The 25,692-nt window shown below is 41.1% G+C and overlaps 1 protein-coding gene across 4 annotated transcripts in view; it reads right to left on the minus strand.

Moving 5' to 3' along the window:
* SLC39A9 (solute carrier family 39 member 9) overlaps positions 1 to 25,692 on the minus strand; it is a 73,203-nt gene that overhangs the window by 40,983 nt on the left and 6,528 nt on the right. The gene's annotated exons all lie outside the window — the stretch shown is intronic.

The following is a 25,692-nucleotide window of genomic DNA, read 5'->3' on the forward strand; positions in this document are numbered from 1 at the left end:
TTAGCTGGGCATGGTGGCATGTGCCTGTAATCCCAGCTACTTGGGAGTCTGAGACAGGAGAATCACTTGAACCCGGCAGGTGAAGGTCGCAGTAAGCAGAGATTGTGCCACTGCACTCCAGCTTGGGTGACAGAGCAAGACTCCATCTCAAAACAAAACAAAAAAACCTGCAAGGAGAGCCAGGCACGGTGGTATGCACCTGTAGTCTCAGCTGCTCGGGTGGTGGAAGCACAGGATCATTTAAACCCAGGAGTTCAAGGCTATAGTGTGCTATAATCACATCTGCTATAATCACTGCACTCCCACCTGGGCAACATAGTAAGAGCTGTCTTTAAAAAAAATAAAAAATAATAAAAAAACCGGGCATGGTAGTACGCACCTGTTGTCCCAGATATGGGGAGGCTGAGGCTGTAGTGAGCTATGATGTCGCTGAATTATACTCAAGCCTGAGCAACATAAAGAGACCCCATTTTTGAAAATAAACAAAACCACAAGGGAATAATTATGTATGTTGTTTATGAAAAAGTTTCAATAATTTAATGGTACATCATGCACTTCATCTGTTTGTTTCTTTTAAGAGGTTAGTTAGTAAGCAAGCGGTCCATTCCGAGATGGCCAAACAGGAACAACTCCGGTCTGCAGCTCCCAGCGTGATCGACGCAGAAGACGGGTGATTTCTGCATTTCCAACTGAGGTACCTGGTTCATCTCACTGGGATGGGTTGGACAGTGGGTGCAGCCCAGGGAGGGTGAGCTGAAGCAGGGAGGGGCATCACCTCACCCGGGAAGCACAAGGGGTCAGGGGATTTCCCTTTCCTAGCCAAGGGAGGCTATGACAGACTACCTGGAAAATCGGGACATTGCCACCCAAATACTGCGCTTTTCCAACAGTCTTAACAAACGGCACACCAGGAGATTATATCCCATATCCCACTCCTGGCTTAGCAAGTCCCACACCCACGGAGCCTTATTCACTGCTAGCGCAGCAGTCCAAGATCCAACTTCAAGGAGGCAGCCTGACTGGGGGAGGGGCGTCTACCATTGCTGAGGCTGGAGTAGGTAAACAAAATGGCCAGGAAGCTCAAACAAAATGGCCAGGAAGCTGCCCACCGCAGCTCAAGGAGGCCTGCCTGCCTCCGTAGACTCCACCTCTGGCAGGGGCATAGCTGAACAAAAGGCAGCAGAAACTTCTGCAGTCTTAAACGTTCCTGTCTGACAGCTCTGAAGAGAGCAGTGGTTTTCCAAGCATGGTGTCTGAGCTCTGAGAATGGACAGACTGCCTCCTCAAGTGGGTCTCTGACTCCTGTGTAGCCTAACTGGGAGATACCTCCCAGTAGGTGCTGACTGACAACTCATACAGCCAGGTGCCCCTCTGAGATGAAGCTTCCAGAGGAAGGATCAGGCAGCAATATTTGCTGTTCTGCAGCCTCTGCTGGCGATACCCAGGCAAATAGGGTCTGGAATGGACCTCCAGCAAACTCCAACAGACCTGCAGCTGAGGGACCTGACTGTTAGAAGGAAAACTGTTAACAAACAGAAAGGAATAGCATCAACATTAACAAAAAAGGACATCCACACCAAAACCTCATCTGTAGGTGACCATCATCAAAGACCAAAGGTAGATAAAACCATAAATATGGGGAGAAACCAGAGCAGAAAAACTGAAAATTCTAAAACCAGAGTACCTCTTCTCCTCCAAAGGATTGCAGCTCCTTGCCAGCAATGGAACAAGGCTGGATGGAAATAACTTTGACAAGTTGACAGAAGTAGGCTTCAGAAGGTCAGTAATAACAAACTTCTCTGAGCTAAAGGAGGATGTTCGAATCCACCACAAGGAAGCTTAAAACCTTGAAAAAAGATTAGATGCGTGGCTAACAAGAATAAACAACGCAGAGAAGACCTTAAATGACCTGATGGAGCTGAAAACCATGGCATGAGAACTACGTGACACATGCACAAGCTTCAGTAGCTGATTCAATCAAGTGGAAGAAAGTATCAGTGATTGAAGATCAAATGAATGAAATGAAGCGAGAAGAGAAGTTTAGAGAAAAAAGAGTAAAAAGAAACGAACAAAGCCTCCAAGAAATATGGGACTATGTGAAAAGACCAAATCTATGTTTGATTGGTGTACCTGAAAGTGATGGGGAGAATGGAACCAAGCTGGAAGACACTTTTCAGGATATTATCTAGGAGAACTTCCCCAACCTAGCAAGGCAGGCCAACATTCAAATTCAGGAAATACAGAGAATACCACAAAGATACTCCTCGAGAAGAGCAACCCCAAGAAACATAATTGTCAGATTCACCAAGGTTGAAATGAAAGAAAAAATGTTAAGGGCAGCCGGAAAGAAAGGTCAGGTTACCCACAAAAGGAAGCCCATCAGACTAACAGCATATCTCTCAGCAGAAACTCTACAAGCCAGAAGAGAGTGGGGGCCAATATTCAACATTCTCAAAGAAAAGAATTTTCAACCCAGAATTTAATATCCAGCCAAACTAAGCTTCATAAGTGAAGGAGAAATAAAATCCTTTACAGAAAAGCAAATGCTGAGAGATTTTGTCACCACCAGGCTTGCCTTACAAGAGCTCCTGAAGGAAGCACTAAACATGGAAAGGAACAACCGGTCCCAGCCACTGCAGAAACATAACAAATTGTAAAGACCACTGATGCTAGGAAGAAACTGCATCAACTAACAGGCAAAACAATCAGCTAACATCATAATGACAGGATCAAATCCACACATAACAATATTAATCTTAAATGTAAATGGGCTAAATGCCCCAATTAAAAGACACAGACTGGCAAATTGGATAAAGAGTTAAGACCCATCATTGTGCTGTATTCAGGAGACCCATCTCTCATGCAGAGACACACATAGGCTCAAAATAAAGGGATGGAGGAAGATCTACCAAGCAAATGGAAAGCAAAAAAAAAGCAGGGGTTGCAATCCTAGTCTCTGATAAAACAGACTTTAAACCAACAAACATCAAAAGAGACAAGGCCATTACATAATGGTAAAGGGATCAATTCAACAAGAAGAGCTAACTATCTTAAACATACATGCACCCAATACGGGAGCACCCAGATTCATAAAGCAAGTCCTTAGAGAACTACAAAGAGACTGAGACTTCCACACAATAATAATGGGAGGTTTTAACACCCCACTGTCAACATTAGACAGATCAACAAGACAGAAGGTTAACAAGGATATCCAGGACTTGAACTCAACTCTGCACAAAGCCAACCTAATAGACATCTACAGAACTCTCCACCCCAAATCAACAGAATATACATTGTTCTCAGCACCACATCACACTTATCCCAAAATTGACCACACAGTTGGAAGTAAAGCACTCCTCAGCAAATGTAAAAGAACAGAAATCACAACAAACTGTCTCTTAGATCACAGTGCAATCAAACTAGAACTCAGGATTAAGAAACTCACTCAAAACTGCACAACTACATGGAAACTGAACAACCTGCTCCTGAATGACTACTGGGTAAACAACGAAATGAAGGCAGAAGTAAAGATGTTCTTTGAAACAAATGAGAACAAAGACACAATGTACCAGAATCTCTGGGACACATTTAAAGCAGTGTGTAGAGGGAAATTTATAGCACTAAATGCCCACAAGAGAAAGCAGGAAAGATCTAAAATCGACACCCTAACATCACAAAAGAACTAGAGAAGCAAGAGCAAACACATTCAAAAGCTAGCAGAAGGCAAGAAGTAACTAAGATCAGAGCAGAACTGAAGGTCATAGAGATGCAAAAAACCCTTCAAAAAAAATCAATGAATCCAGGAGCTGGTTTTTTGAAAAGATCAACAAAATCAATAGACTGCTAGCAAGACTAATAAACAAGAAAAGAGAGATGAATCAAATAGACACAATAAAAAATGATAAAGGGGATATCACCACTGATTCCACAGAAATACAAACTACCATCAGAGAATACTATAAACACCTCTACGCAAGTAAACTAGAAAATCTAGAAGACATGGATAAATTCCTGGACACATACACCCTCCCAAGACTAAACCAGGAAAGAAGTTGAATCCCTGAATAGACAAATAACAGGCTCTGAAATTGAGGCAATAATTAATAGCCTACCAACCAAAAAACGTCCAGGACCAGACAGATTCACAGCCGAATTCTACCAGAGGTACAGATTCACAGCTGAATTCTACCAGAGCTACAAAGAGGAGCTGGTACCATTCCTTCTGAAACCCTATTCCAATCAATAGAAAAAGAGGGAATCCTCTCTAACTCATTTTATGAGGCCAGCATCATCCTGATACCAAAGCCTGGCAGAGACACAACAACAACAAAAAAGAGAATTTTAGACCAATATCCCTGATGAACATCGATGGAAAAATCTTCAGTAAAATACTGGCAAACCGAATGCAGCAGCACATCAAAAAGTTTATCCACCAAGATCAAGTTGGCTTCATCCCTGAGATGCAAGGCTGGTTCAACATACGCAAATCAATAAACACAATCCATCACATAAACAGAACCAAAGACAAAAACCACATGATTATCTCAATAGATGCAGAAAAGGCCTTTGACAAAATTCAACAGCCCTTCATGCTAAAAACTCTCAATAAATTAGGTACTGATGGGACGTATCTCAAAATAATAAGAGCTATTTATGACAAACCCACAGCCAATATCACACTGAATGGGCAAAAACTGGAAGCATTCCCTTTGAAAACTGGCACAAGACAGGGATGCCCTCTCTCACCACTCCCATTCAACATAGTGTTGGAAGTTCTGGCCAGGACCATCAGGCAAGAGAAAGAAATAAAGAGTATTCAATTAGGAAAAGAAGAAGTCAAATTGTCCTCTGTGCAGATGACATGATTGTATATTTAGAAAACCCATCATCTCAGCCCAAAATCTCCTTAAGTTGATAAGCAACTTCAGCAAAGTCTCAGGATACAAAATCAATGTGCAAAAATCACAAGCATTCCTATACACAAATAACAAGCAGAGAGCCTAATCATGAGTGAACTTTCATTCACAATTGCTACAAAGAGAATAAAATACCTAGGAATCCAAATTACAAGAGATGTGAAGGACCTCTTCAAGGAGAACTACAAACCACTGCTCAATGAAATAAAAGAGAACACAAACAAATGGAAGAACATCCCACGCTCATGGATAGGAAGAATCAATATGGTGAAAATGGCCATACTGCCCAAGGTAATTTACAGATTCACTGCCATCCCCATCAAGCTACCAATGACTTTCTTCACAGAATTGGATAAAACTACTTTAAAGTTCATATGGAACCAAAAAACAGCCCGCATTGCCAAGACAATCCTAAGCAAAAAGAACAAAGCTGGAGGCATCACGCTACCTGATTTCAAACTATACTACAAGGCTACAGTAACCAAAACAGCATGGTATTGGTACCAAAACAGAAAGATAGACCAATAGAACAGAACAGAGGTCTCAGAAATAACACCACACATCTACAACCATCTGATCTTTGACAAGCCTGACAAAAAACAAGAAATGGGGATTCACTATTTAATAAATGGTGCTGGGAAAACTGGCTAGCCATATGTAGAAAGCTGAAACTGGATCCCTTCCTTACACCTTATACAAAAATTAATTCAAGATGGATTAAAGACTTAAATGTTAGACCTAAAACCATAGAAACTCTAGAAGAAAACCTAGGCAGTACCATTCAGAACATAGGCATGGGCAAGGACTTCATGACTAAAACACCAAAAGCAATGGCAACAAAAGTCAAAATAGACAAATGGGATCTAATTAAACTAAAGAGTTTCTGCACGGCAAAAGAAACTACCATCAGAGTGAAGAGGCAACCTACAGAAGGGGAGAAAATTTTCACAACCTACTCATCTGACAAAGGGCTAATATCCACAGTCTACAAAGAACTTAAACAAATTTACAAGAAAAAATGAAACAACCCCATCAAAAAGTGGGTAAAGGATGTGAACAGACACTTCTCAAAAGAAGGCATTTATGTAGCCAACAGACACATGAAAAAATGCTCATCATCACTGGTCATCAGAGAAATGCAAATCAAAACCATAATGAGATACCATCTCACACCAGTTAGAATGGTGATCAATAAAAAGTCAGGAAACAACAGATGCTGGAGAGAATTTGGAGATATAGGAATGCTTTTACACTGTTGGTGGGAGTGTAAACTAGTTCAACCATTGTGAGAAGACAGTGTGGTGATTCCTCAAGGATCTAGAACTAGAAATACCATTTGACCCAGCCATCCCATTACTGGGTATATACCCAAAGGATTATAAATCATGCTACTATAAAGACACATGCACACGTATGTTTATTGCGGCACTATTCACAATAGCAGACTTGGAACCAGCCCAAATGTCCATCAACGATAGACTGGATTAAGAAAATGTGGCACATATACACCATGGAATACTATGCAGCCATAAAAAAGGATGAGTTCATGCCCTTTGTAGGGACATGGATGAAGCTGGAAACCATCATTCTGAGCAAACTATCGGAAGGACAGAAAACCAAACACCGCATGTTCTCACTCATAGGTGGGAACTGAACAATGAGAACACTTGGACACAGGGTGGGGAACATCACACACCAGGGCCTGTCGTGGGGTAGGGGCTGGGGGAGGGATAGCATTAGGAGAAATACCTAATGTAAATGGCGAGTTAATGGGTGCAGCAAACCAACATGGCACATGTATACATATGTAACAAACCTGCACGTTGTGCCCATGTACCCTATAACTTAAAGTATAATAATAAAAAAGAGGTTAGTTAGCAAAAACAGTAGCTCTATTATCTCTGATATATTACTGAACTTCTGACTAAGAGGCTGGGAGCCTAACTAGCTTTTGTAAATATTGTCTCCATGGGAAAATAGTTTTTTTAGCTGAAAGGCTGGTTGAAACATTACTCCCTCCTTGTTTGGAGGGGAAGAAAGGGATCTATGTATCTATTGAAAAAGGGGAAACTAAAGCTGCAATGTCAACACCAACTAATACTTGCCATATAGCAAGAGGAGAATCCCCCCTAATCCCCAGCACACAGCCAGGTCAACCCTTATACATTCAGAATGGCTATTAGGTACTTGTAAACTGAGAGTATTCCAGTGGTTGGGGTACTGGCTTGGGAGGCAGAACAGACTCCATGACACTGACAAAGGATTTGTATTTGAAGTAGAAAGAACTTCTACAACTCAATAATAAAAGACAAACAACCAATTAAAAAATGGGTAAAACACTGCACAGACACTTCACAAAAGATGTATGAATGGCTAATAAGCCCATGAAAAGGTGCTCAACATCATTTAGTCATCAGAAAAATGTAAATCAAAACTACGCAAGATACCTTTTCATACCCATTAAAATGGCCAAAATTGAAAAGACTGACAACTTTAAATAATTACAAGATATAAAGCAACTGGAAAACTCATACATTGCTGGTGGCAGCATAAAATGGTACAACCACTTTGGAAAATTAGCAGTCTCTTATAAAGTTAAACTAGCATTCCCCTTTTGAGTATTTACACAAAAGAAATGAAAACATATGTCCACAAAAAATTTGTACAAGAATATTCATAGAAGCTACATCAAGAATAGCCACAATCTGGATCAGATGTCCATCGACAGGAGAATGGATAAACAAATTGTGGTATATTTAAACAATGGAATACCACTTGGTAATAAAAAGGAATAAACTGCGGGTACATATAGCACATAAATGAATAAATCTCATAAACATTTTCCTGATGTTTGAGTGAAAGAAGCCTTACACAAAAGAGTATGTACTGTATGAATAAATGTATATGAAGTTTAAAAACAGGCCAAACTAATCTATAATGATTGAAATCAAAACAGTGACTGCCTCTGGTGACCAGGGATGAGGGGGTAGCCACACAGTGGGGATTTACTGGAAAGTGGCATCAGGTTACTTTCTAGAATAATAGATATGTTCTAAATCTTGATTGGGATGTGAGTTACATTTGTAAACATTTGCTAAAATTCATCAAACTATATTAAGATCTGTACCTTTCATTCTATCAAATTATCTATGTATAAAAAAATTAACTGGGTAGTAATTTACTCAGCCAGGATTTCTGAAAGGATTCATTTTAGAATATTCAGTTTTAACAAGGCTTCTTTCTTCATGGCAGTTCTCTGAAATCAAGGTCAGAGATCTAATCGAATACTAAAAGGCACTTCCAAAAATTTTCCTTGAACAATCTCATCTGCCATTCAGATTTTTTTTTTTTTTTTTTGAGACAGAGTCTCGCTCTTTCACCCAGGCTGGAGTGCAGTGGCGTGATCTCGGCTCATTGCAGGCTCCGCCCCCCGGGGTTCACGCCATTCTCCTGCCTCAGCCTCCCGCGTAGCTGGGACTACAGGCGCCTGCCACCTCGCCCGGCTAATTTTTTGTATTTTTAGTGGAGACGGGGTTTCACCGTGTTAGCCAGGATGGTCTCGATCTCCTGACCTCGTGATCCGCCCGCCTCGGCCTCCCAAAGTGCTGGGATTACAGGCGTGAGCCACCGTGCCCGGCCCAGATATTTCTTAAAAATAATTCACCACAATTTTATGACAATAACATCATGGGGAAACCAGTGGTGTTCACAATTCTGGATCAACCCACAATTCACTAGGCACTTACCAAGTGCTTCATAATACTCTACTCCGGGGTCACATGAAAAACTACATTGAGATACGTTTTAAAAGTAGGAAAAGAGTTCGAGACCAGCCTGGCCAGCATGGCGAAACCCTGTCTCTACTAAAAATACAAAAATTAGCCGAGTATGATGGTGCACAACTGTAGTCCCAGCTACTCAGGAGGCTGAGAGAGGAGAATCACTTGAACCCAGGAGGCGGAGGCTGCAGTGAGCTGAGACTGTGCCACTGCACTCCAGCCTGGGTGACAGAACGATACTAAAAAAAAAAAAGAATATGAAATAATGAAATATAAACAGGAGTTTGGTGCAAATTTTTAGAAAGCCACAGTAAAGGTTTTTATTAATCTTTAGACCCATGTTTTAAAAATAGGGATATTTGCTACCAAAGTTATCAATTCAAATTAAAGAACTGGGAGAAAATATAAAAAATGATTTTCTCTCAGTATATAGATGGAAAATCGAAGGCCAAAGATGAGAAGTGATTTGCCCAAGATCACGTGACTAAGCTAGTTAGTGGTTACAGGGATGATTAGATTCGGCACTGCACTCCATGACAATGCTCACTGCATAGCATAATACATACAATGCATTATAAAAAAATTTATCTCCAGAAAAGATGATATACATGCAACCTTTCAAAATAGTATGAATCAGCAAAATCCCTCAGCAACACTGAGAGAAAAAACGAAATCATAAATAGTTATAATTCTTCTCTACTGACAGTTTCTAATGGTCCATGACAAAATAAAATAAGGACAATACAGGGAGCACATCATAAAGCTTTATTTCTTCAATGTAAAGAACTACTTTTTATTCTGAGATTATATCCTACCTAATTTTGGTTAAAACATCCTTTCTTTTAAGAAATGATGGTGACAACAGTTTTTGTTTTTATTTTTAGTGTCCTTACACATCAAAATTAAAAGGAGGTAATCCTGTATCGATTCTTTGAAAAAAAAAATTTTTTTTTTTGAGAAGGGGTCTCGCTCTGTTGCCCAGGCTAGAGTGCAGTGGCGCGATCTTGGCTCACTGCAAGCTCCACCTCCCGGGTTCACGCCATTCTCCTGCCTCAGCCTCCTGTGTAGTTGGGACTACAGGTGCCCGCCACCACACCCGGCTTATTTTTTGTATCTTTAGTAGAGACAGGGTTTCACCATGTTAGCCAGGATGGTCTCGATTTCCTGACCTCGTGATCTGCCCGCCTCAGCCTCCCAAAGTGCTGGGATTACAGGCGTAAGCCACTGCGCCTGGCCCGCAAATATATTTAATAAAGGGCTATAGGCCGGGTGCGGTGGCTCATGCCTGTAATCCCAGCACTATGGGAGGTTGAGGCAGGCGGATCAAGAGGTCAAGAGATCAAGATCATCCTAGCCAACATGGTGAAACCCCATCTCTACCAAAAACATAAAAATGAGCTGGGCATGGTGGTGTTTGTCTGTAGTCCCGGCTACTCAGGAGGCTGAGGCAGAAGAATCGCTTGAACCCAGGAGACAGAGGTGGCAGTGAGCCGAGATAGTGCCACTGCACCCCAGCCTGGTGACAGAGTGAGACTCCATCTCAAAACTACAATACAATACATACAATAAAAGGCCATAACAGAATTTCATATATACATTTAATTAAGAACCATAACAGAATTTCATCATAATCAATGTGAGGCAATGCTATCATTCGTCTTATGAGTGCAAACATCTTCTATGACATCTGTTTTTCCAAAGGGGCTCAAAACTCCTTAGGAAAGGAGTTTTGTTAGTTATTTATTTATCTTTTTTTTTTTGAGACGAAGTCTTGCTCTGTGGCCCAGGCTGGAGTGCAGAAGCACAACTCGGCTTACTGCAGCTACCACCTCCAGGTTCAAGCAATTCTCCTGCCTCAGCCCCCTGAGTAGCTGAGATTACAGGTACATGCCACCACATCTGGCTAATTTTTTTGCATTTTTAGTAGAGACAGGCTGGTCTTGAACTCCTGACTTTAGGTGATCCACCTGCCTTGGCCTACCAAAATGCTGGGATTATAGGCATGAGACACTGCACCCAGCCTGTTTTTTGTTTTTTTTTCTTTTGAGACAGCTCTGTCACCCAATCTGGAGTGCAGTGGCACCATCACAGCTCACTGCAGCCTCAAACTCCTGGGCTCAAGTGATCCTCCCACTCTAGCTTCCTGAGAAGCTAAAGCCACTAGTGTGCACCACCATGCCCAGCTAATTTTTAAATTTTTTTTGTAGACATGGGGTCTCCCTGTGTTGCTCAGGCTGGTCTCAAATTCCTGGACTCAAGTGATCCTCCCAGCTCAGCCTCCCAAAGTGCTGGGATTACAGGCCACTGTGCCCAGCCTCAGTCCTTGTTTCAATCTTCAGCAAAGCAAAGTAAAGATTGTCCTACAAAATTTTTATCAGCTTGATAAATGTCTATGAGCCTTTTCATGGCAATCAATATTACAGAAACAACACTTTTGATGAAAAGAACCAGCAGTCCAAAAAAATAAGCATTACTGCCAATTGCAATTTCTATTTTAATTTGAAAAAAAATTATTTACCTGATCATTTTAGACTCAATCTGATTTATTTTAAGGGCTAGAATTGTGGCTTCATGAATTTGTATGGCTGTATTCTTTCACACAACTTGGGATTCAGTCGCAAGTTGTGTTTATATTAAAGTTAACAAAATGCTGACAGGTTCTCTCTTTTGCTTATGGTAAATCACTAAAAGGTTTATTTAAATGGAGAACTACAAATTCCAAGTGTCATTCAAGATGAAAAGAGAGTTCCCAAAGCAACAGTTTCTGTCAGTGAAATGAAGTATTTGTTCAGGAGAGGCATGAACTGTTGTGCAATGCCATTGGTTTTATGTTATCTCATTTTAGAAGTTCACAGTTGCAGTCTGACTGAACCAAAGGATCTGCCAGATATATTAATTAAAACAACAGCTTGCACTCACAACAACTTGCTGTGCCATTAACCATCAGCACAAGCTTTGAAGTCAGTTTAATTTCTTGGCAGACACCAAGGTAGTTAAATGGTCTTTCTTTCCCTGCTCACAGAAACAGTCAACAAATTGGTTCACCTAAAGACAAGCAAACAATTTTTAAAGCTTTTTTTTTTTTTTTTTGGAGATGGAATCTCACTCTGTGGCCCAGGCTGGAGTGCAGTGGTGCGAACCTGGCTTACTGCAACCTCCACCTCCCAGGTTCAAGCGGTTCTCCTGCCTCAGCCTCCTGAGTAGCTGGGATTACAGGCATGTGCCACCATGCCCAGCTCATTTTTGTATTTTTAGTAGAGACAGGGTTTCACCATGTTGACCAGGCAGGTCTCGAACTCCTGACCTCAAGTGATCCACCAGCCTTGGCCTCCCAAAGTGTTGGGACTACAGGCATGAGCCACTGCATCCAGCCTTTAAAAGCTTTTGATACAGAAAATATTTTATCTCAATCTTCCCTGTGCCATGCCCATCTTAGTAGTTAAAGCGTCAACTACAGCTCCCTAAAAAAAAAAAAAAAAAAAAATCAAAGGTACATCTCTTACCGTAAGATTGATCCCTTCAAAGTTCTAGGCACTGAAGAGATAAAATATCACAGGCTATGAAGTAACTCTTGTTCAGGCAACAAAGTTTTTCCCCATATTCTTACAAACAAACCTGCTTCAAGAAAGTGATATTTCTTAATGTCAATTTAGCCACTACATTATCTGCTGCTAAGTGTTAGTAACAGATAATAAAGAAAACTCAGATCTAATTTGGTTCTTCAAGTCCTTACAGCTCAAACAAGATGCCCAAAAGCTTCCTGGCTCTAAGTAGCAGCTGTGTGAAACAGGACAAGTCTTTAACCTTCCTGGGCTTCATGGCCTCCTCTGTAAGAAAGGGCTACTGCTACTAGTATTATTGTGTAGGAGCTGGATGTAAGTGCACTTAGCAGAGTAGCTGTTGTCATTACTTGTCTTCAACATCATCAGTAGCATGCAAAATACAGCTTCTAAGCACCTCCACTGCAAGAATAACAAAAGTTCCAGTGAACAAAGCTACAATTCTGCCACATTGCCAGAGGCATATAAGCTTCCTATTTCCTAACTCATTTGACATCAAGGTTACTTAACACCTTCTAAGGCAGTAATAACAAGCAAGTACTTTATTAATGCCATTTCCTCCAATCTTGTAAAGTAAGATTAATTTATTTTTCTTTTTGTATGAAATTCCTTTCTAAACATAAAAGAACTAGATATAAATCCCATAAGATTGTTTGATGTAACTACAAAGCCAAAACAAACAAAAATCCATCGAAAAAGAACTGGAAAAGCATTGCCAATAAATATATCATTGATACATAAGAAGTTCAACTGAACTGAGCAGACTAAAATAGTAAACATACCTTTTCCTCTATGAAATTAGTACAGTTTTTAAAATGAATAATGTTTGTGAGAATATAGTGTTATCTGCATTTGTTGGAAACATGCATTTTTAAAAACTGGTAATATAGATTGAGAACCTTCTGAAGAACATTCATGCCCTTTAGCCCTATCACTGTATCCCTGAAAAAAATAATCTGAAATATGGTCAATGCTTGAGACAAGAAAATATTCATGCAACACTATTATCATGACAAAAATGTAAAAACACATTAAATGCATATTAAGAATTTCTGTACATAAGGCTAGGTGCGGTGGCTCACGCCTGTAATCCCAGCACTTTGGGAGGCTGGGGGGGGTGGGGGTGGACCATGAGGTCAGGAGTTCAAGACCAGCCTGGCCAACATGGTGAAACCCCACCTCTACTAAAAATACAAAAATTAGCTGGGCGTGGTGGCACACGCCTGTAATCCCAGCTACTCGAGAGGCTGAGGCAGAGAATTGCTTGAACCCGGGAGGTGGAGGTTGCGGTGAGCTGAGATCATGCCACTGCACTCCAGTCTGGGCAAGAAGAGCAAAACTCTGCCTCAAAAAAAAAAAAAAAAAAAGAATTTCTGTACATAATTGAATGTAATGAGGACATTTTTAAAAATGCCCAAGGCTGGGCACAGTACCCACTACCTGCAATCCCAGCACTTTGGGAGGCCAAGGCAAGAGGATTGATTACTTGAGCCCAGGAGTTCGAGACCAGCCTGGGCAACATAGTGAGACTATGCCTCTACAAAAAATACAAAAATTAGCTGGGCTTGGTGGCACATGCCTGAGTCCTAGTTACTAGGGAGGCTGAGGTAGAAGGATCGCTTGAGCCCAGGGGACGGAGGCTGCAGTGTGCCAAAACAAACATGCCACTGCACTCTAGCCTGGGTGACAAAGTGAGACCTTGCCTTAACAACAACAACAACAAAAAATGCCTAGAACAAGTTTTTAAGAATAAAGGAAAATGCTTATGATATACTACCAGGTTATAAAAGGGAGAATGTAAATTGTACATATCAACCATAATTAACTATGTTAAAAATGCAAACAAATAGAAAAAAAAGAAACAAAAATGTTATTAGTGATTCTAATTGAACAGCAGGATAATAGATGCTTTCATTTTCCTTTTATACATTACCATATTTTCCAAATTTTCCACAGTGTCTTTTAAAAAATTGTTAATTTAATTAAACGCAATGTAAATAGGGGCTTTATACTTACTAAACTTGAGGCCCAGTCCCCTTATCTACAAGCAGGACAAGAATTCTTCCCTTTCAAGGTTACTGTTAAAATCAACGTAGAACCTGACATTATCAGTTGACATGTAGTCATTAATTATTATACTATAGCCAAATTAGAGAATATAGTGTCTTTAATGTGAACATAGAGATGTTTTCCCCTCTACTAAGTGGTTCTAAACAACTGCACTTTGATGTTGTATAATAATTCAAAATGTTTTTCAGTCTCTCCCACCCTCACTGCCATGCTGTAACTTATTTCCTCTACTTGCTTGCCCACCCCTTCTATATGCAGAGGGCTTAGAAATCAGGCAGTCCAGAGGCTTGTCGACTCACAAACATGGGTTGTTTGGCCCATACACTGACACAATATTTGAATAAGTAGCCAAAGGGTAAAATTCAGGAGACTTCATATAAAAATCCAGATTTCTAGCTTTGGAAAAATAGGAAGATTTGGTGTCATCAAATGACATGTGCCCTTTAGATGCCCACAGTTCTCACTTCTCCCTAATAACTCTCAGGCACTGACACTGAAGATCAGCTGCCATATATCACGACACTGGGGCTGTCTTATTTTACTCCAGGCTTAATTCTCTGTTCAGCCTTATTTGATTTTATGATCCATTACCTATCTGTATCAGTCAGGGTCCTTTCACGAAAGAGAAAGCATAAAGTAATTTGAAGAGAGAAAGTTTAACATAATACCTACAAAAGGGGGCTGGGCGTGGTGGCTCATAACTGTAATCCCAGCACTTCCGGAGGCCAAGGCGGGAGGATCAACTGAGGTCAGGAGTTTTGAGACCAGCCTGGCCAACATGGCGAAACCCTGTCTCTACTAAAAATACAAATATTAACCGGGCATGTTGGTAGGCAGCCATAATCTCAGCTACTTGGGAGGCTGAGGCAGGAGAATTGCTTGAACCCGGAGAGTGAGGTTGTGGTGAGCCAAGATTGTACTACTGCAATCCAGCCTGGGTGACAGAGCAAGACTCCATCTCAAAAAAGAAAAAAAAAAAAAAAAGAATACCTATAAAAGCATAAAAGGGGACTAGAATGATGAGGAATTGACTAAGAGAGAACCGTAAAGAATATAATAGCAGGGCCGGGCTCGGTGGCTCATGCCTGTAATCCCAGCACTTTGGGAGGCCACGGCGGGCAGATCACCTGAGGTCGGGAGTTCAAGACTAGCCTGACCAACACGGAAAAACCCTGTCTCTACTAAAATACAAAATTATCCGGGCGTGGTGGCAGGCGCCTGTAATCCCAGCTACTTCGGAGGCTGAGGCAGGAGAATCGCTTGAACCTGGGAGGCGAAAGTTGCGGTGAGCCGAGATCGCACCATTGCACTTCAGCCTGGGCAACAAGAGCAAAACTCCATCTCCAGAAAAAAAAAAAAAAAAAAAAAAAGAATATAATAGCAGATATAAGGCACAGCTACTATCCTAGCACTAAGATAACAGTGCTCAAAGGAAGAGGCCCCACAAAGGCTGAGATCCAAACCCTGTTGAAGAGGGGATGGCTGGGGCTTGGCAAATGTCAGAGAAGTTTCTATAGTGCCATGCTGGTGGAACTCGCTGGAAATCTGTACTCTAAGTTTTGGGGAAAGTGGCTCACTGGCAAGACTATAAAACCACCCAAGGGGAGTGCCAGGGGCAACTATTGACTGCTGGGTGCGTGAGCAACTGTGTGTGCAGCAGGAGGCTAGGGCTGGAGAAGCCATTGGTGGTGCAGGAGCTGGGTCTCAGGGAAGCCTGGCTAGAGGCTGGAAAAGCCACAGCCACATGTGCTGCAGGAACCTGTGCTGAAGAAGCTGGGTGCATTGCAGGAACTGGACACCGGGGAGGCTGCCTGTGCTACAGAAATTGGTGCCAGGCAAGCGTGCCAGAACCAAGAAGGAAAACCGCTTCCACTGACAATTTCTCTCCAGTACCCCTTGCAGACAAAGCATAACATTGTGCCAGCTCGTAGAGGAAAAATACGGGGCTCAGATGCGTTTTTGCAGAGTAGTCAATGAAGACTGAATTTAAAGCTGAGAGGGAATAAATTGATAACTGGCTCACTAGCCTACCAGAATTACATAAAAAAGATACACAGGAGCCAAATGAGAACCAGGAACAGTAGAGAGCAAACAACGCTTGCTCTTCAGGCTATTTGGCTAATAAGAGACTTTGCTGGTCCTTTAGATTAATGTGGCTTCTGGATGGCCAAGTTCTACACAAGGGAGGTGCTACTAAAATTCTTCTCCTTCATCATAACTGTAATAACATTTATTAAGTACTTATTATGCCAGGCATGTTCTATTACAGTCACTTTACATATATTAGCTCATTCATCCTCAAAACAATCTTATGAGGTAGGTACTTCTATTATCTCCACCTTAGAGACAAGGAAACAGAGACATAGAAAGTTCAATTTGCCCAGGTTTACATAGCCAGTAACGGCAGAGCCATGATCTGAACCTATATGTAGTCTAGCTCCAGAATATATAATCTATTTTTTTTTTTTTTTTTGAGACAGAGTCTCGCTCCGTCACCCAGACTGGAGTGCAGTGGCGCAATCTCGGCTCACTGCAACCTCCGCCCCCTGGGTTCAAGTGATTCTCCTTCTCCTGCCTCAGCCTCCTGAGTAGCTGGGACTACAGGTGTGCACCACCACGCCCAGCTAATTTTTGTATTTTTAGTAGAGACGGCGTTTCACCATGTTAGCCAAGATGGTCTTGATCTCCTGACCTCGTGATCCACCCATCTCAGTCTCCCAAAGTGCGTGAGCCACCACCCCTGGCCCAGAATATATAATCTTAAACACTATGCTAAACTACTTCTCTACAAGACATATTTAATTGTTCAGTTTCTGGCTTTTAGAATCTGTCTTCTTTCCCCAATTTGTCTCTGTCAAATGCATAAAGAATTAACGAAAGGAGTATACAGCAAGGTGTAGGAGCTAGGGTACAATGTTTTGGTTAATAGAAAATTAACCTCAGCCTGGGCACAGTGGCTCACATCTGTAATCCCAGCACTTTGGGAGGCCGAGGCAGGTGGATCACCTGAGGTCAGGAGTTCGAGACCAGCCTGACCAATATGGTGAAACCCTGTCTCTACTAAAAACACAAAAATTAGCTAGATGTGGTAGCAGGTACCACCCAGCTACTTGGGTGGCTGAGGCAGGAGAATTTCTTGAACCTGAGAGGAGGAGGTTGCAGTGAGCCGAGATCGTGCCATTGCACTCCAGCCTGGGCAACAAGAGCGAAATTCTGTCTCAAAATAAAAAAAAAAAAAAAAAGAAAAAATTGGCCGGGCGCAGTGGCTCACGTCTGTAATCCCAGCACTTTGGGAGGCCAAGGTGGGCAGACCACCTGAGGTAAGGAGTTTGAGACCAGCTTGACCAACATGGAGAAACCATGTTTTGTATTTGTAAAAATACAAAATTAGTGGGGTGTGGCGGTGCATGCCTGTAATCCCAGCTACTCAGGAGGCTGAGGCAGGAGAATCACTTGAACCTGGGAGGCGGAGGTTACAGTGAGTCAAGATCATGCCATTGCACTCCAGCCTGGGCAACAAGAGCGAAACTCTGTCGGAACGAAGGGAGGGAGGGAGGGAGGGAGGAAGGAAGGAAATTAACCTCAGATAAATACAGGGTTTGCAATAGATAGTTTGATGTAATTATCTATTAGTTACCCTCAAGACCTTTTCATTTAAAAATGAATTTCCATATAAGAATTTCCAGGGCTGGGCATGGTGGCTCATGCCTGTAATCCCAGAACTTTGGGAGGCTGAGGTAGGAGGATCTCAAGGCCAGGAGATCCACATCATCCTGGCTAACATGGTGAAACCTCGTCTCTCCTAAAAATACAAAAAATTAGCCGGTTATGGTGGTGTGCACCTGTAATCCCAGCTACTGGGGAGGCTGAGGGAGAATTGCTTGAACCTGGGAGGGGGAGGTTGCAGTGAGCTGAGATCGTGCCACTGCACTCCAGCCTGGGCGACAGAGCAAAACTCCATCTCAAAAAAAAAATAAAAAGAATTTCCAGTCCAACTAATACTAATTTCCATTTTATTTCAATAAAGTTAAAAACTGAATATTAGTATTCAAGGAAGATTGAGATTTCTATAATTTTATTGTAGGTTTTAAGAAATAACAGTACTCATACTTAGTACTACTACATTTTTTTTTTTTTTTTTTAGACAGAGTCTCGCTCTGTTGCCCAGGCTGGAGTGCCATGGTACAATCTCAGCTCACTGCAATCTCCGCCTCCAAGGTTCAAGCAATTCTCTTACCTCAGCCTCCCGAGTAGCTAGGATTACAGGCATGAGCCACTGCGCTCAGCCTAGTCTGGAATTCCAGACTGAGCTGAAGGGGATCTTGTCATTCAACAAAAGTCTCATCACTAAATTCTTTAATTAGAGGAGAGGTTAAGACTATCATATACAGAAACATTCTGAATCCATTTCACATCATCTTCTCTTGAAAAGGATGTCACTTCTTGAACAGCACAATTTACAACTAACCTGTGAAGATGTCAAGTGTGAAATTCATCTTGGATAGTTCACAATGGGAACTACTTCAGACTCCAAATTGGCAGGTGTTAATTTAAAGGGCATGTAAGACATATTAACTTATTTCTTACAGGTTTCAATGGTATTTGGAGATTGCTTACCTCTGGAGTTTCAAGTTCTACTCCACTGACTAGGCAGAAGGCATGAGATATACTGTGGAGGGTATGAAAGATGTTCCTAATTTGGGGAGCTAAAGGCATCAATTTAGATAGATCCTATTTTCATTCCTTCTTTACACAGTGTTCATTAGAAAAGGCAACATTTAGTAGTCAAGTGATTGATTTGGCAATAGGAATCAAAATGACTTAGTTTCAAATCCCACCTCTACCACAGTCTACGACCTCTCCAAGCCTGAGTTTGCTCATTTGTAAAGTGAGGTTTAACAGTATCTCATAGTCTTGTCCTGAGGATTAATAAGATAGTGCATATCATTGCCTGGTACACAGAAAGAACTCAATAAACATTATTAATTTTATTATGCAGTTAAGTCTTAATTATGTTTATCAATATAGTATCCTGGAGAAAACAAAGTTTTTCAGGAAAATAATATTGAATCATATTGCAACCAGATTTTATTTGATCCAAACTTAGTTTTATCAAAGATCCTTATGAAGCAACAATCTGTAGTTCAATCTGAGAAAAGACAAACTGATGATTTCTTTCCAGATATGGATAGATTTACTGAGATTGCAAAGTTTAAAATTTTATAATTTATGTTCATTCACCTGAGACAGGGTCTCACTTGTTGCCCAGGTTGGTCTCAAACTCCTGGCCTCAAGCAATCTTCCAGCTTCAGCCTCTTAAAGCACTGGGATTACAGGTATAAGCCACCATGCCCGGCCCAAATCTTAGAATTTACAAATGAAATTCCAAACAGGTATAAAATCTCTTGTATTACCATAAGAGGGTAAGAGCAATGTACCAGACAATACAAAAGTCCTTAAAAATGTAACTGTTAAATCTACTTCAAAGAGAACCTATTGTAGAGGCAGAAGCATACTGAATAAATTCGTTCTTCAGATACAATAAACCTTTGATTTGCGGGTAGCTCAAACCCCTAAAGATACTTACTATGAATGAGTCAGTTATTATAATCAGACACTGATATGGTTTGGTTGTGTTCCCACCCAAATCTCGTCTTGAGTTGTAGTTCCCATGCAAGGGACCTGGTGGGAGGTCATGCTGTTCTTGTGATAGTGAGTTCTCATGAGATCTGATGGTTTTATAAGGGGCTTTCCCCCTTTTGCTCAGCACTTCTCCATCCTGCCGCCCCATGAAGAAGGATGTGTTTGCCTCCTCTTCTGCCATGATCGTTAAGTTTCCTTAGGCCTCCCCATCTATGCTGAATTGTGAGTCAATTAGACCTCTTTCCTTTATAAATTACCCAGTCTCAGGCATGTCTTTATTAGCAGTGTGAGAATGGACTAATACAGACACAAAACTTTAAAACATGAAACAACAAAACAAAGCTTAAAATGAGAGTAAGTATAATGTAGAAAAGAAAGTTAAATACTAAGAAAAATATTATAAAGCAGGGAGGGTAGAGGAAAAGCCCTGGCCTCTCCAAATATTATGGTAAATAGTAATGCAAACCAAACCCCAAAACAAGACCTTTGGATTCCAAACAAATTGCCGAGAAGTTTTCATGACTGGGAAGGGGAGGAGGGGGAGGAGCTTTCCATTATTAAGTCTGTTTCCAAATAAAAGGTTTAACAATTATAAATTGGAACAAAGTTATAAAAATGAAAATCTTTACAAGTTTTTCTAATCAGTATTGAGAATCTGCCTCAACATTTTTGAAAGTTTTTATTATGTTCTAGACATAGTGTTAAGCCTGTGCTTATATTATTTCAACCTCACAACAATCCTAGAAAGTCATTTAACAGAAGAGACTTGGATTTTAATAGCTTGTTCAAGTAGTAACACTGATTTTGAATGATACTGTCTCAGACAGTCCCTTTTGAAATTAGTGCATTATTAATCATATTCAACTTTAAAATCATCCTAAGAATAGCACTACTTTCATCTGCCAACTTACGGATTTATGCTATTGGTTATTTTAGGGAGTAGGTCTCCTTATGTTGCCAGTGGCTATTCACAGGCACACTCATAGCTCACTGCAACCCTGAACTCCTGGGCTCAAGTGATCCTCCCACATCAGCATTTGGAGTAGCTGGGACTAACCGGTGTGTGCCACTACACCCAATTTTGCTGTTTTTGTTTGTTTGTTTTTTGTTTTTTTGAGAGGGAGTTTCGCTCTTGCTGCTCAGGCTGGAGTGCAATGGCGCAATGTTGGTTCACTGCAACCTCCGCCTCCCCGGTTCAAGCAATTCTCCTGCCTCAGCCTCCCAAGTAGCCGGGATTACAGGCATGCACCACCACGCCCAAATTATTTTGTATTTTCAGTAGAGACAGGGTTTCCCCATGTTGGTCAGGTTGGTCTCGAACTCCCGACCTCAGATGATTCGCCTGCCTCGGCCTCCCAAAGTGCTGGGATTACAGGCGTGAGCCACCACGCCTGGCCTGCTTTGCTGTTTTAATACATGAAAAATGTGGCACTATAACTCAAATTGGTCTGCAATAAGAAAAGTACGGAAACTGAGATAAAGCCTTCAGAAATTTTTAGAGCAATATGGTTATTACAATTATAGTAGTAATTTTTTATCTGTTGAATATAACAACAATACATTTGGGCTTGTATTTTCTATGTCTGTTTTTTTCACTTCATTTTCCTACTACATTTTTATAAGTGTATTGGTATGGATTGAAATAAAAATTAAAAAGAAAAACTGATCCTTTACCAGGCAGTTGGAGGAATATTGCTGTCGAGCTGAGCCAAAAACAGCTTGCTCTTTGTTACCAGCTCTGTGACAAAGACGAGACATACTCAGGTGAGTAACAACCCTCAGACAATCAATCTGAAATCCCACTTGGGCCATCTGTTTTTGTATCATAGCTCCATTTATCAACTGCAGCAGTACTGAGTTTATACTAGGTAATATAGGCTCTCAACCTACTTATGTAACACTGTTATTTAGAGCCAAAGAAAACTACTCATTAGCAATTCAATCGAAAAAACATAAGATAGTGTTAACTATAAACCAATGGGTCTCACTCCCTTACCAAACAGGACTTCATTTGTGTAAAGCATGCTTTGGCCTCCTTTATTTATTTATTTTATTTATTTATTTCATTTGTTTATTTTTTTTTCCTGAGACAAAGTTTCGCTCTTGTTCCCCAGGCTGGAGTGCAATGGCGGGACTCAGCTCACTGCAACCTCTGCCTCTCAGGTTCACGCAATTCTCCTGTCTCAGCCTCCTGAGCAGCTGGGATTACAGGCGTGTGCCACCACGCCCAGCTAAGTTTTGTATTTTTAGTAGAGATGGGGTTTCAGCATGTTGGCCAGGCTGGTCTCGAACTCCTGACCTCAGGTGATCCGCCCACCTCAGCCTCCCAAAGTGCTGGGATTACAGGCGTGAGCCACAACACCTGGCTGGCCTCCTTTAAAAGTTAAAAGTGTTTCTCTTTCCTGTATACTGAAAAAATTAACATCCTGATTATCATAGTTACTTATAATTGCATTTGAGAATCAGATTTTTTTCCTTTGTTTTATAAATTTTTAAGGCATGAAGGTACAGTTGCCAGGTCAAAGGGCAAGGAAGAAGGCCACAAAAGTATCAAGAAAGGTAGTTTTGGGGTGAGGAGAAACTGACAGAGAAATCAATGTCACATAAACCTCTTGGTGCTCACATCTGGCAGGTAGACCCCACTACTACTGCAATTTCAGATGAACTACCTAATTTTAACTCGTTTTTAAATACTAATCATGCCATAATTGATCATCTGACTTTTATTCCTGTTCTGAGAAATTTTTAGAAAAAGTATTGAATGAGAAAGCAGCAGCAAGATTAAAAACATGAATAAAAAGCATATCTTTTTTTTTTTTTTTTTTGAGACGGAGTCTCGCTCTGTCGCCCAGGCTGGAGTGCAGTGGCGCAATCTCGGCTCACTGCAAGCTCCGCCTCCCGGCTTCACGCCATTCTCCTGCCTCAGCCTCTCCGAGTAGCTGGGACTACAGGCGCCCGCCACCACGCCCGGCTAATTTTTTTGTATTTTCAGTAGAGACGGGGTTTCACCGTGGTCTGGATCTCCTGACCTTGTGATCCGCCCGCCTCGGCCTCCCAAAGTGCTGGGATTACAAGTGTGAGCCACCGCGCCCGGCCAAAAGCATATCTTTTCATGTAAATCAAGCTTATCCAACTCATGGCTCATGGGCCGCACACAACCCAGGAGCACTTTGAATGAAGCCTTACACAAATTCATGAAGTTTCTTAAAACATTACGAGTTTTTTTGCTTTTTTTTTTTTTTTTTTAGCTCATCAGCTATCTTAGTGTATTTTATATGTGGCTTGAGATAATTCTTCTTCTGATGTGGCCCAGGGAAGCCAAAAGATTGGACACCACTGATGTGAATGAAAGTGAACTGTAAAATAATAACACTAGTCTCTAAGAAAGCCAGACTTCCTTAAAAGGCAAGTCATTTATCCAGTGTAGGAGTTTGGGGAATTATTTTCTAAGGAAAGAAATGGTACTTTGCAGTCCCCCATGAATGAAATTTATTTTTACAAATTTACCATCTCACTAGTTTCATTATAACATTGGTCCATAATAATGGCATAATTTACCTAGAAAATACGTTTAGTTCCTAGGAGATAGAAATCCTAGTTGAATTCTAGGATGTCTTTAAGTCATATATAACTTTCATTTTTTATTCTAATAGCTCAAAATGCATTGCATCTACTCTAATAATAAACAGATATTATGAATGCTGATTTTAGCATTTTAAGACCTACAGCTGGAAAAGACCACTTGACCGTCAATTTAAGAAAGCCACAAATGACATGACATACTAATTATCTGAATTAATGGCCCAGTTATTAACACCACTCCTGTAAACATTTCCTTCCAGTGAAAAAGGAAATAGTATATATCTGCATATTGCAATAATCATTCAAGGTAGTTTGAAAAAATACTGAAATTGGTAAAGTTAAAAGCATTTTACAGAAATAAAAAGTTTTACTGGTTGCTTATCAGAATTAATTATAATTATTCACAAATGTTACTTCAATATGTTAAAAAATATACAAACCAACCCAAATCTCACACGTCAGCCCTACTAATGTCAATTCAATTCTAATATAGTTATAAGAAAATATGGGTATGTCAAAGGAAACACAGCAGGTTCACAAAGTACTGGGCAGGCAGGTAACCCAAATAAGTGAAACAGGCTTCAAGGGCAAGGAGGACTGTGCCTAACAGCTGCTACTCAGCCTGACCCAACCTTTGCCTTGAGAAAATACTGGTAAACAACAACAATAATAAACTTCTGCTAATGGAACAGTCTGCAGGCTGGATTTGGCACACAGGCTACCATGTATACGTACCATGTACCTTTGCCGAAATGCTTAGTGGCTACGAACTGGTCTGAGTCAGAAAAGCTAGACTGAAAAAATATCTCTCTTCTAACAAACTTCATGAACCTATCCAGTCTCCGTTTCCTCATCTATATGTCACTGATTTTTCTTTTCTTTTCTTTTTTTTTTTTAAGAGAAAGAGTCTCAATGTTGCCCAGGCTAACTCCTGGGTTCAAGCAATCCTCCCACCTTATCCTCTTGAGTAGCTAGGACTACAGGCGCGCCCCACCGCACCCAGCTTGAGTTTAAGTGAAGTTAGGTAATGCACGTAATTTTTTAAAATGCTATCATTAGATGCTGAGGGGTACAGATTAAAAAGGAAACAGAAAAAGAGCAGCAACAATTTAAGCATCTGTTCCATCTGGCTATGGGCTTTACTTTTCCTCAAACTGACAACACCTTGTCCCACCTTCGTTCCCACCCACAGGCTATTTTCACCTGTAATGTCTCCTCTTCCTCAGGTTTCTTCAAGGTGTACTTAATATTTCATTTATACCTTTCCTTTCTACTTCAGGCCTCCTTTGAAAGTACTTTCAGGAATGGCATTGAAACTAGGGCCTATTTTACTGCTGAACTCTAGGACAAACTCATGAAATCCTGTTCCCTCTGAATGTAGTAGCTTTTCCCCCCTAAATCTTTGAACGCTGTGCAATTCGTGAATTTTTTATGCCTACCTAAAGGACCTATCGGCATGTTCACTGAACAGTGCTTTCGTCTATCCCTCTTCCCGGGACCCTCGCTTAACGTCTGTTCAAGGTGCCAATCAAATTAACGAAAATGTCAAAACGTATTAACCAAAAATTCATTGCTAAGCAAATAGATTTGAAACAACTTCAGAATATCAATTCCAAGGCTCCCCTTCTTTAAAAAGAAATGTGAGTTAAGAACAATCTATTTTAGTTTTTTCTTACATTCATTCTAGTACAGGCATCCAAAAAATAAAACAAAACAGCTTTCCTCAGAAAGGTGTGTTTGACTTTCTCAGAAAGAAGTTATCATATTGATTTCAGTTCATGTGGAAAAATAACATTCTCCATTTCTTTTTTTTTCTTTTTTGGAGACAGGATCTCACTCTGCTGTCCAGGCTGGAGTGCAGTGGCCCAAACACGGCTCACTGCAGCCTCAACCACCCGGGGTCAAGCGATCCTCCTACCTCAGCCTCATTTGTAGGGACAAGGTCTCGCCACGTTGCCCAGGCTGGTCTAGAATTCCTGGGCCCAAGCGATCCTCTTACCTCAGCCTCATTAATAGGGAGAAGGTCTCGCCACATTGCCCAGGCTGGTCTAGAACCCCTAGGCCCAAGCAATCCTTCCACCTCAGCCTCCCAAAGTGCTGAGATTACAGGCGTGAGCCACCGCGCCCAGCCCTCCATTTATT

The sequence above is a fragment of the Symphalangus syndactylus genome, chromosome 8, assembly GCF_028878055.3.
Source record: "Symphalangus syndactylus isolate Jambi chromosome 8, NHGRI_mSymSyn1-v2.1_pri, whole genome shotgun sequence".
NCBI classification, from domain to species: domain Eukaryota; kingdom Metazoa; phylum Chordata; class Mammalia; order Primates; family Hylobatidae; genus Symphalangus; species Symphalangus syndactylus.